This window comes from Daphnia carinata, chromosome 9 (genome assembly GCF_022539665.2).
Source record: "Daphnia carinata strain CSIRO-1 chromosome 9, CSIRO_AGI_Dcar_HiC_V3, whole genome shotgun sequence".
Lineage (NCBI taxonomy): Eukaryota > Metazoa > Arthropoda > Branchiopoda > Diplostraca > Daphniidae > Daphnia > Daphnia carinata.
This window is the reverse complement of record NC_081339.1, coordinates 9,898,050-9,910,348: the sequence shown is the minus strand read 5'-3', so window position 1 is coordinate 9,910,348 and position 12,299 is coordinate 9,898,050. Positions and strand designations below refer to the sequence as shown.

The window sequence follows — 12,299 nt, the reverse complement described above, 5'->3', positions numbered from 1 at the left end:
TTCAAACTGTTCATGCCCTGCGTGATAACGGTAAACGGATATGAAGACATATCATACTTTTATTTCACATCAGTGTAAAGCATTCTTTTAGTGATTGTAAAGAATGACTTTACGTTATTAAAGACAAATTGTAATAGGAAAAATGAACTCGGGAAGGCGTTACCACAATGCCGAATATATTTTATTCTAATAGGCCAAAGATAATAAAAGCATTACACAGATATAAGATATAAATGGGAAATAGAAATACAAAATGGAGTCAGGCCAATTGAGTCTTACCGTCACCGCTGTGGCGAAGATGGAATAAAGATGTCAAACGTTGAAGAGAAAAGATAAGGAAAAACGGGACTTGTCGGTCGCACAAGAAGCGATGAAGACACTTACAATAATTATTGAATAAGAACAAATTAAACTAACTATATTTGAAGAAAATAATAGCACTTGGAGCACTAAGAATGAGAGCTGGAACTAAAACTGGAACTAGAACAAGAGAGAGCTGAAGAACTGTGGAACTAACTTTTGGGAACAAAAAGGGTATCCTTTTATACGTTTTACATGTTTGAGGGAAACATAGCATTTCCGACAGATGAGCTCCGGATATAAGTTATTGAATATCTCACGCAGCAACATTTCTTATTCAGGAAATGTATGGCGCGATGTTCTACGCATTAAGCTCATCCAATCAGCAATAAGCAGGATGTAAAGTATAATATAAAAATAGAATTCAAGGAAATGTCAATGACACTTGAATTACTATATTTATAATGTATACTTTAAATATAATGCACAACAAACATAATATATAATTTTAATATAAAGAAAACAAACAATGAAGATAAAATATAATCAAAAGTTGTATTTTGGTGACTTCGTTACATCAGCAAATTAAACTTGCATAGTACATTAATATTTCAATCTTAATAGCCAAGATCAGTTTGTGAATAAGGAAGAGCAGGTGCAACCTGGAGTTCATATTTGGAACAGGAGCAACTGGGAGCTCATAGATATGGACAGGAGCGACAGGCAAGTGTTCACCGTTAGGCTGGAATCCAGCTGTCCACGTTGAAGTAAACTTCTGGCCTTCAGAGGAAACCCAGTAAGATGACCCTTTGGTGGTGTTGGCTAGGACTTCGCCATTAGTTTCTTTTCTGTAAGAGTCGTAGGTAATTCTTTGCATTTTCCTCTGAACTTGACATTCTTCAGGGGTAGTGTAGTCAGACTGGGCATAGCTTTAGGTTGGAAAAATAAATTTTTTTTAATGTGAGTGTCTTTAATCCCTTTGTTAATAAGTGTAAAACATGAAATGTACTTACTTCCATTGGCTGCTGCCATCGATGTTGCGCTCGTCGGATTGACTGGTGATGGTAATGTCAGCGTACTTGTTATCCTTATTGTACCTAGAAGCAGAATAGAGGAGTAGAGTAGCTGTTAGTTTTGTATTCCAGCTTGTAACTGGATGGTAGGGCAGTAGCAACAGCCAAAACTGCGAAAACAAAATATTCGTTTTTCAATAAGTGATGAAATTGTGAACTGTCAAAAAAAAATATCTATGCTGACCAGTTTCATGTTGGCTATTGTGGAAGGCTTAAACAACTGATGACTTCAATGGTTTCCAAACAGTTTTATGTAGCCGACAAAAAAGGGTGTGCAATTTTCCATTCATTTCGTTTCTTAACCTTTTTTTTTGAAAACGTCGATCAACCGTTCCTTGGTGGTTACCTATGGTTTGTATTCCAGACTATCATGTAGTTATTGTTTTCGACAAGTAGGAATCAAAAAGATTTTTTTTTTGTTCATTATAAATCAACATTCACCTCCTCCACTTACGGCTCGCTTTTGAATTGGCATACAACAATTCATTTGCCTAATATTTCCAATAGATTAACATTGAAGTGGTAGCCGGGAATACCAATACCCGATTCAGACAAATGCTATGTTGACGTCTAGTTCATGGATTAAATTTACTATCCTTAGCGAAAGTTAACATTTATCATATTATCGATTTATAATTTTAAAAAATCAATGAGAGTGAATAATCAGATTCTGTTGAAAATGAGAACGCCAGTAGAGCACTATTAGCTCAAATCATGCACAAAAAAAGCAATTAGCTGTTACTATTAAGAAAAATTTTTTCGATGTGTTGTCTAACGTGAAAAGTGAGAGTGAACTATTTTTTTGCACAACGCCCAAATTGAGCTGCACAACAACTAGGTCAGTTGAATGTTTCGTACCATTCACTTGACTATATAAGCTTAGAAACGTAGAAACAGAACCATCAGTTGTTTACCAAGTAAACCTAGTACAACATGAAGCTCGTAAGGCATTTTATTGCTTATATTTTCTGAACAACTAAAAATTTTAGATATTTATTTAATTAATACATTGGACGACAGTTTGTTATCGCTGCCGTCTTGGCTGTTGTTGCTGCCGTTCCTTCCAGCTATAAGCCGGAATACATAGCTCCCAGCTACCCTGCAACAAAGTACGCTACCCCTAGCTACTCCGCGCCCAAGTACCCTACTCCTAGCTACCCCACACCAGCCTACCCCGCACCAGCCTACCCCACACCAGCCTACCCCACACCAAGCTACAAGGATAATAAATATGCTGATATTACAGTCACTAGCCAATCCGACGAGCGCAACATCGATGGCAGCAGCCAGTGGAGGTAAATCATTTTCATGGTTTATGTGTTATAACAAAGAGACTTTAGATTTTCATATTTCAAAACATGAAATCCCTTTAACCCACAGCTACGCCCAGTCTGACTACACAACCCGTGAAGAATCTCAAGTTCAGAAGAAGATGCAAGGAGTCGCTTACGATTCTTACGGAAAGGCCACCTACGAAGATGTTATGGGCAACACCAACAAGGGATCTTCCTACTGGGTTTCACCTGAAGGCGAGAAATTCACTTTGACCTGGACCGCTGATGACGCTGGATTCCAGCCCAAAGGTGATCACTTGCCCGTCGTCCCCGTCCATGAATACGAGCTCCCAGTTGCTCCCGTCCATGAATACCCCCCGTTCACATCCCCTTCAATGGAAAGGGTTACAATATTTACTAGATTTCCCGACACATGATTTAATATTTAAAGTACGTCCCATAAATTCTGTATATCTCATTTATCGCGAGCGTGGTGTAAATATAAATGCCATCAATCTACCAAGGTGCGTTTTAGTAAATTTCGACAAGCATATGAAGGTTACATTCAAGTTTAACCATCGAACATTCATGGCATCATGCCAATATTCCAATAGTATTTTAGTTCTGTCAGATAAAAACAAATATTACATTTTTTTAAACCTGAAAAACCTGTCTTTCTACTCTTTCAACCTAATCCAACGTTTTAATATGGCAAGACTTCATCTACAATTGCCGTTTGTGTTGTCATTTTGTTGCATTATTTCTTCATAACAAACTGCTCAAAGATGCTTTGAATCTTGTTAATGGAATCCAGAATCCGTATTTATCGAGTATTGTATCCTGAAGTGTTGTTGCTTATCTGCATTGTAATCAATCTTTAGCCACATACAGCAAGCTTATTGCAATAAATATTGTTTAATTCCTTAGCACATCTCTTAAGAGTATCAAAACTTCCATGATGCGATTATAAATATTATGGTGTAGTTATCTAAATTTTTAACTATCCATAATCCAAATTTATGACTGGTGTTAGGGATGGTGGAAAATGAGCGGCAAATCACAGATATATATACGTACTTTTTTTTCTAATGCATAGTTATACACTCTAATGCACAGCATAAAATCATTACCGACCATGCGCCAAAAATTGCTAATGACCAAAAGAAACCTGGATAATCTACATTGGAACATTGTTCCATAAAGCATTTGATTGAAAAATCTGGTATGTGCTATAATAATGCAGATGTCTCACGCTAGCTATTATTGCGGAAAAATTCCGCACGGTCAGCCTTATCGGGCGCAGCTCAAAGATTGTTCCTTCGTCAGCGGATGAAAATTACCAAAAGAAGAATCTGATATACAATATACAATACAGATGAATATACAATACATATGAATATACAATACACAACAACGTATGCTGCACCGAGGTGCTATTCCGAGGCTCCCAAATACTACTACACCACCACCTGCGCTGTCCCGGCTTATTACACCGAGGCTTTCCAATACTACACCACAAAGGCTAATGAGTATTACACAACAACATACGCTGCTCCAGCTTCTTACACTGATGCCCCAAGTATTACCAAGGCGAAGCCTCAAAATACTACACCACAAATGCACCAGGGCACTACACTACCACATACGCCGTACCCAGCTACTACACCGAGGCTAAAGCTAACTACACAGCAACCTATGCAACCCCATTACTACATTGTTGCCCCCAATTCGAGTTTTATATTTACTACTTAAGCTCGAGGACGGAATAGTCTAATTATTTTAACATTTTAAACTTAATTTAACTTAATTCCTAGTTTCAATCTGAAATTTCTATGTTAAGGAAATACTCAAATAATCGGTAAAGATAGAAGCCTCGGTTTGCCAGTTTTTATTTTAGTTATTAGGAAAATAGTCAAAATGGTTGCGCTAAGCACTTGACTGACATGCTAGTATCCTCCAGAACTGTCACGATGTTGGCCCGGATCATATTGCTGTACTACATGATCCCCACCGTGACATCAGCTGAAAGCTCTTACTTCTCTATTCAGTCTTGCGTTGGAATGGATGGCCAGTCCCATACCAACGCTTGACGTTTCGAGTTGTAATTGCTTACAGACTCTTGGTTACTAGCAATTCCAACATTGGGAGGGTGCCATACCCAGTCATTTCAAGTGCCGCTATATTTAGATATACACGCAACTATTATATACAGTGAATTACGGCACCAAACCATGTTGATAACACAAGCGTGCATTTTCCGTAGTAAAAGTAACTCTCATTTAAATTCAGAGAAACTATTATACAATGTAATAAATGAACATTATCGAGAAAATAGTAATGAATATTATTCAACGTCGTTATAAAGCCAAAAACAAACTAAACGTTTAAAATTCAATTATTATCTAGCATTCACGAATTAGGTGTGGCATCACGCAACAATACCGTTAATGCTATGCAAGAATCCTACGTATCACCGTGCGGCCAATCTTGTCACTAATGTGTTGATACATTGGCAAAGTGTTATTCCAGGTGTGCTGTGAAATTATAAGTTGTCGAGCCAAACACATTTTGGATTGAATGATTGGTACCAGTTATCACAAAAATCGTGTATTACAAAATTCTGCATGACCATAACGTATTATTACTACTCAACCACATCCTAAACTCAAACCTGCTTTTAAATACCATTTGACTTCAAGCTAGCATTCCCAACCTTCGGTTTACTACACTACAACAAAGGTTCAATCCCAGCTACTACAGCGAGACTAGTAAAGTACTATTCCTTCCCAAGAATGACTAGCACTGAGACGTTATTTAAATATACAGTTACTAAATTCATTTCATCCGTTTTAATTTCATCCATGACTTTTTCCCTAATCGGAATTTCTGTAAATGTGGCATCGTAGTGTAGAGCATTGTTCAAAATCAGACGAATTATCATGTAAATAAATAACAATGGGTAGCCTGCTATTCTAATTTAATTCATTTCTTTTTTTTTAAACGGTAAGTTATGATATTTCTTTTGAAATTTTGAATATTGAAATCGTGTTCCGTTCGTCTCCTTTTGTATGCATTAAACTTGATCTTCATACACAAGCTGAAAAAAGTTGACCTGTTCTGACATCATTTGATCAGGTAAAAGCCTCAATTTAATCAAAAGGTACAGTAAATTGGCTGGTATTTGTAATACCAACCAAATTATGGCTGCTTGAATGATTTTTTAAACCACATTCGTTTTCAATTTGTAGCTAACTACGCCACAATGCTGATGTTGGCTGTTGCATTTCAGATAGCTGGAAATGCCATGGGTGGACCAATAGGTTCGTCTTATTCTGGATACTATACTACCCCGTCATCCTAGTATACCACCAAGATCGTGACTACTACACAACGAAGAAGACCAAGTATTACACGACCATACAGGCTGCCCCTAGCTAGTGCACCGAACCCCCCAAGTACTACATGTCCAAAATCTGGAATACTACACCAACACCTATACTGCTCAAATGTACTGCACCCTAACCACCAAATACTACTCTACTCCAAGTTATTACAAAGAGTTTCTAGTTTACCACATGACAACATCTGCTACTGCAAGCTACTACACCGATGCTCCCAAATACTACACAAGCGTACGTTTAAGTGTAAGATAATTTACTCATTCAGTATTCGCAGGACGTTCACAACATGTACACCTTTCATTCGATGAACTTCATGGTGTGAATTTTGTTCGTGCATTTGCTTCATTTATTCAATGCTGCTGCTACGTCCCACGAGATAAATTTAGCCCTAGCAAACTGTAGTAGCGGGATTCATACGTTTTACTGAGGTTTTTTTATGGATTAGTGCCGCTTAGATTTGGACTGTCCAGAATCTAGCTTTTGCGATCAATCGCATTTCATCTGTCAAATATGCCTGCCATGCCAAAGTCTTTTAAATGGGGCAATAACTACTGAAAAATGATTGTGGAGATCTAATTTTTAACTAAATGGGTAAATAATTCAATTCCTTGTGGAATTGCAGAATTTTTAAATGTGTGTTATGTAATTGTACGAGCGTTTACGGAGGTATTGAATTTCTCTTAGATCTGCTTTGATGTAAATAAATTTCTGTCATTAGATCAGCCATAGGTATTTAAACTATTGATCTAGCAGCCGAAACTGGCGCAAGTTGCACACAAAACTTTCTGACACATTGGACGTCTTGGTGTACTAGTAGTTAATACAGGTTTGTCAAATGAACTAGAATAAAAAATTTTAATAATTTTGAACTTAGATACTTAAATTTATTTAGGAGATTGGCGCTTGCAATTCCTAGTCTTGGCTACAGGTTGTGTTTCTGTTGGGAAGATTGGGGTATCTGCAGTTTTTCGCATCTATCAATAGACTTTTATCCCTCTGAAGGGGCCGCAAACAGTAGAAGAAGAATGGGTGACTGAGCGGCTGGAGCTGTTTAACTATGGAACATTCTATTTCCTCTTGTCATCTGGGTAAGACCCAATTGATGCTACATAATGCATCCATAAGCTCCAACAGAATCGTGGAACAAAGAGGAAGAACAGAAGGGGATGATTCACTTAGTGAACTCTTCCAAGCTGTCCAAAAACGCTATTGTGAGTCGATGCCTCATACCGTGATCAACTATCACTAAGAATGCAAGGTGGTAACCTTGCCCTTTAACGAGCGAGCCGAGCGCCGGCATAGATAGATCGTGTACTGTTATGCAAACAGCGTGATCATGGTCATAACCCAGGACGAACTGTCTGTTACGGTCGTGCAGAACTAAAACAGAGCGATCACTGGTATGTCATAGCCTTCATAGACATAGAAATTTTTGCTACACGCATAGAAAAAACTCGATGGGTCTTGGAAGACGTGTTGGGAGGATAGGCCCATCGGATGCACTTGACGATCCAGTAGCTTTTCATAATTTTGGCTAGCTTGTCTGGGTCGTCCTTGTAATGAACCAGTAACATGACAGCGAGATCATCTCGTTGACGACGCGTTACTTCACAAAGCAGAGGATGGTCCGCCTCCGATACATTTGCCTGATTTTTATGCATTACATTGCTGATTTTCTTGACTATTTTTATTTACGATATTGTTACCTTAAATCCTAGGGCAGACACGGCTGCTTCGAAGCGAAAGAGTCCAAGAGTCTCGTCAGCAAGAACTTGCTGTGCTCCTGACACAGTGACCAATGCTTCGTGATATGATGGTATGGTCGTAATATGCCATCTGGTAATTCTTCAGCTTTCTCACTCAATCGACAATTATGGATGACCTGTGAATTAAAACAATAGATTGAATATCTTGAACAATTTTAAAGAAAAAATATTTAATTACCTAAAGGTATTCGTTTCAATAGTGTAACCAACTCAGATTCTTGGTGAGCCAGTTCACTTCTAATGGTTTCGTTGTAGCAGGTGGCCGTGCCAATTCCAATCCAAACATTTCTACCCTGAAGGCGAGATGGTAATAGTCGCAATTTTCCGCCAAAGCTAATTTGATGACAAGCAGGATTCGTCTTCATTTTCTTGCCATTCTGCGTGATGACAGGAGGCAACTCAACCATCAAATCGGGTGTATTTGCTAATAGTTCTGTTGCCAATTCTATGCCCAATTCACAAGCTTCGGAACTATGCCCATGAGCGTGAAGTCCCTCCGCACTTGCAAAGAGGATCTCCAGTGGATCATCGAGTGGGTTTAACTCGCCAAAGACTCCACCGTTCCGGTTAGGAACGGTAACAACGCAAGGCTCTTGTGGCACGGCACCTTGAGCTGCTGGTAAGCCCATTGTTCTAGATTCTCGAGGACTGGCAGACAAACTGGCCATATCGTCAGTATCTCGTGAAGATCCAGCCACCAATCCTGATCCAGGCAGGAGTAGCACTCCACTGCTGGCTTCAAGTCGTGAATTCTTTAAACGTGCATCAACTCCCAACCAGTCCGAGTCAGCATCAAAATCTTCAGATGATGATTTTTCTTTATCTGTCAAAGTGCAACTATCCACCGCCAAAACTTCCAGCTCATTGGTATCATAGCCCAGAGCCGGATCGTCACTGTCTTGGCGGGTTAGATCCCGCAGACCTGAAGGTACTGCCGGCTCAAACGCTTCGACTGCTGGATCGCCTTCATTTTCGCAGAAATCTTCGATGCTAACGCTGCTTCTATTTGCCCGCTTGATCTATTACTCTTTTCGGCCGGACAAGAGGTGATGCAGGGTGAAATCAGCCAATCCTTTCCCTCACGTGACGCATGTCGTCCATAGCCTGGGCATAATCGCTTTGCACTACCGCTCGTCTTTGGAGCATGTGAACGGGTAGGTCATTGGTGATGACGGCCGATATGAAAGCGACCATGAGCCTCTGTGTGTCGAAAGCAGGTAAAAGGACAATGGTAAAGACGGTGGCCTTGAGTGTAAGTAACACCGGGAATGGAGTAATCGTCCCAGTTAAGATAACGAGCTTCAACTGAAGGTTTGAAGCCAGTAAACACCTCAACTTCTGCTTTTAATGATTGGCTAGTACGACGAGGTGTGGACGGTTCGGCACCATTTCCGCCAGCAACATGAGGTGCGCCATGAGTAGCACTGATTGTTAACCCTTTGCTTTTCGTGACCTTGTCAATGACTTTGACATGCCATTCGCTGAACTGTTGACGAAGTAGATCGCGTTCTTCTCCAGAAAGGCCTGGATTGAGTGCAGCCAATCGCTAAAGGATAACCACTTCGTCACATAAAGAAGAGCAAGCGGGCTCAGAAGCTTGCGATTGGCTTCCCAGGTTGCTTGATTTGATACCGCTACCGTATCCAGCTGCACTTCCATTGTGTAATGCCACCTTGGTGTTAAACCACCAGACCATAATCTAAAATATAAAAGAAGGTGAATTTAACAAACACTTTGTACCTATTGCTGTTAATTGTTTATCACTACCTGTTCACACGACACAATCTCTTCCGTTAAAACCCCCAAACGTGGAACGGCATTGCGGTCATGGCGTTTGAACAATTCGCGCGGACGATGGAAAGCAAGTTCCACGTGCTTTCCGGCTCCCGACCCCTAATGGGCGCAACAGGCTGCTCCATTCAACCGCTGCGAGGGGTGCGGTCGAGCTCAAGTAATTTACATCACTTATGTATCAAAACTAAACCGTTAGTTTCCTATAAAACTCTTTTTTTAAAAATTAATAATAATAGCGTTTCTGGTCAGCTTGGAAGGGTTGACTAAGTGAAGCTTCCCCTTCTTTTGCACCGACCATGTAGAGACCGAGTAGATTCACGGTAGCTGTGTCATGATAACGCTCTTGCATGAGCTTCAAATGGCGTTCTAGAGCTGGTGAAGAGGCCTCGGGGCCGCGTGAGAATCTCACTTTGTGCGACCCTACTTGAACTCCTGGTTTCAACGTACGGATTTCAACACTGCCACATGTAACTCGTAACAGCCAGTGAGAAAAATCAATTCCATAGTGTTGCAATGGTAAGTACAAAAGCCTGCCAATTTTAGAGGATCATTTTTTAAATTATAATTGTACAGTGAACCAGCCTATAGGGAATATCTACCTATTCCAGAAAAATAGGTAGATCTGTTGTCTGTTCCACGATTTTGCTGAAGCTTTTGGGTGCATAATGTAGCATCAATTGGGTCTTCACCAGATGACTAGAGGAAATAGAATGTTCCAGAGTTAAACAGCTTCCGAAAGCTCAGTCACTCTTTCTTCTTCTACTGTCTGTGGCCCCTTCAAAAGTATAAAAATTGTTTGATTGATGTGAAAAACTTCAGATTCCCCAATCTTCCCAACAGAAACACAACTTGTAACCAAGACTAGGTATTGGTAAGACAACGTATATTACAAGGGCCCATCTCCTAAATAAATTGAACTATCAAAGTTCAAAATTATTTTCAATTTTTATTCTAGTTCATTTGACAAACCTGTATTAACTAGTAGTACACCAACACATCCCTATGAGTCAGAAAGTTTTGTATACAACATTTTTACTATGTCAACCTCAGCAGGACCTAGCAAATATTTAGGAGTTATATATGCAATTTTGTTGGTTTGTTTTTTAGCTTTTTTGTGAAAACAATTAGTTTGATTACCCAAAGCAGCAATAACTAAAGATTCAAAGAGAAGGGCTTCGTCTCGGTTCCGTTGTTAGAGCAAAACACTGTCCGGTCCCTGTCCATTAATTTTATGCCAAATCTTGTAACATTTTCCCATAGCCATTTTCGTGATCTAAATTTCAAAATACTACCTGGTCAATTGTATTTAGAATGTCATTAGCTAATGTGCGACTTCGAATCAGTTAGCACGTCAGGTGTGATTCCTTCTGCTCAAATCAATTGAAATCAGCTGTGATAGTCCAAATGGTACCGTGTTTATTGTGTATACTTGGAACGTTGAACACTATGGCGAGGAAATCACCGTGGAAATCGAGGCGCCATCAATTGTGGAAACCACCACCGGAAGGGTTTTCGCGGAACAAATTTGATGAAATCGTGGAATATTTTATCATACGGATAAGAAGATGAAGAGCAAGAAGGTGGGGGTTCCCATCAGTTATCTTATAATAATAGAAAGATAAAACTAGACAATTTGAAAACTATTTATATTTTTTAAATCAAAATGAAAATTCAAACAAAGTTCATTAAACGATTTCTTACGAAATTCATTTATTAACACTAAAAACGAATCACTGTTCGGGACTCCCGCAACTTCTTACAAACGCAGTTTTCGTGCAGAAAGACACGTATAAAGCACTTGTGTGTGCCTCTGCTTATTGGAGCCGTGGTGGCCATCTCGTGATCCAGTTGTGAGTCGCGGTTCACAACGCATTGCGTCACCGTTACGGTTCCCGTGAGTTCAGTTTCACCCTGCTACGCCATATGAGGTGTCATCGGCATGCGTCTGGAACAAACTCATGTAATAAGGTGCTAGGCAATATTGAGACGTCTAATCATCACGATATGCCTTCAAACGGTGAAGAAACAAGTAAAAGGGCCTCTCGATGCGTTGAGATTGAGCATTGAGAACCTAACCGGATTTACACTTCTTCCATAACCTCCTTGACGAACAGTAAAGCTTGTTCAAAGTATCTGATGGCCTATAGACTAGGCTTCTTTGGGAGGGATCATCAAGTTGATAGTATCAGCTTGGTGGTGTTGGTTGATTCTCCTGTTAGAAGAAATCTACCCTAGTGGTGATGAAGTTCATCTACCTAAATTAAGTCACAGATGCTTTGGATGCGGGGCTTTAGTAGTTACGTAACGTAGCCTGTTGAAGTCAAGGAGCACTTTTTACCACTATGAATACAGGGCCTTGCGTTAAAAACCCGTGCAAGTTCAGAGACGGGAAACTATGTATTTTACGACCCTCCTGTAGTTTAAGCGAAAGTCTATCCTATTGTGGAGTTAACAGAATAACAGTCGGTAAGGATTACTACGATGCTAGGCAATATTAATATGTCTAATCATCACGATATGCCTTCAAACGGTGAAAAAACAAGTTAAAGGGGGGTTTGAAGCCAATTGCGGAGGGCAAATATTTCCCTTTTTATCACTTACGCACGATGTAAACCTTTTCATAAACTCGAAAGAATCTGATTTAAATTTTGTTCCTATTACATTTTAGTTGTCAGAAACTCAGTGGTCGAC

General features: G+C 39.7%; 1 long non-coding RNA gene and 2 pseudogenes across 1 annotated transcript; 1 reads left to right on the top strand and 2 right to left on the bottom strand.

Annotated features, from left to right (window-relative positions):
• Positions 1-2,192: 2,192 nt before the first annotated feature.
• Positions 2,193-3,083, top strand: LOC130690728 (endocuticle structural glycoprotein SgAbd-1-like; annotated as a pseudogene).
• A 3,754-nt stretch (positions 3,084-6,837) lies between these two features.
• Positions 6,838-9,780, bottom strand: LOC130690726 (zinc finger SWIM domain-containing protein 8 homolog; annotated as a pseudogene).
• A 68-nt stretch (positions 9,781-9,848) lies between these two features.
• Positions 9,849-10,974, bottom strand: LOC130690740 (uncharacterized). Its single transcript, XR_009421771.1, has 4 exons — positions 10,901-10,974; positions 10,746-10,824; positions 10,208-10,664; positions 9,849-10,138 (listed from the first exon to the last, which is right to left on the bottom strand). It is a non-coding gene; the product is annotated as an uncharacterized LOC130690740 (long non-coding RNA).
• Between the last annotated feature and the right edge of the window lie 1,325 nt (positions 10,975-12,299).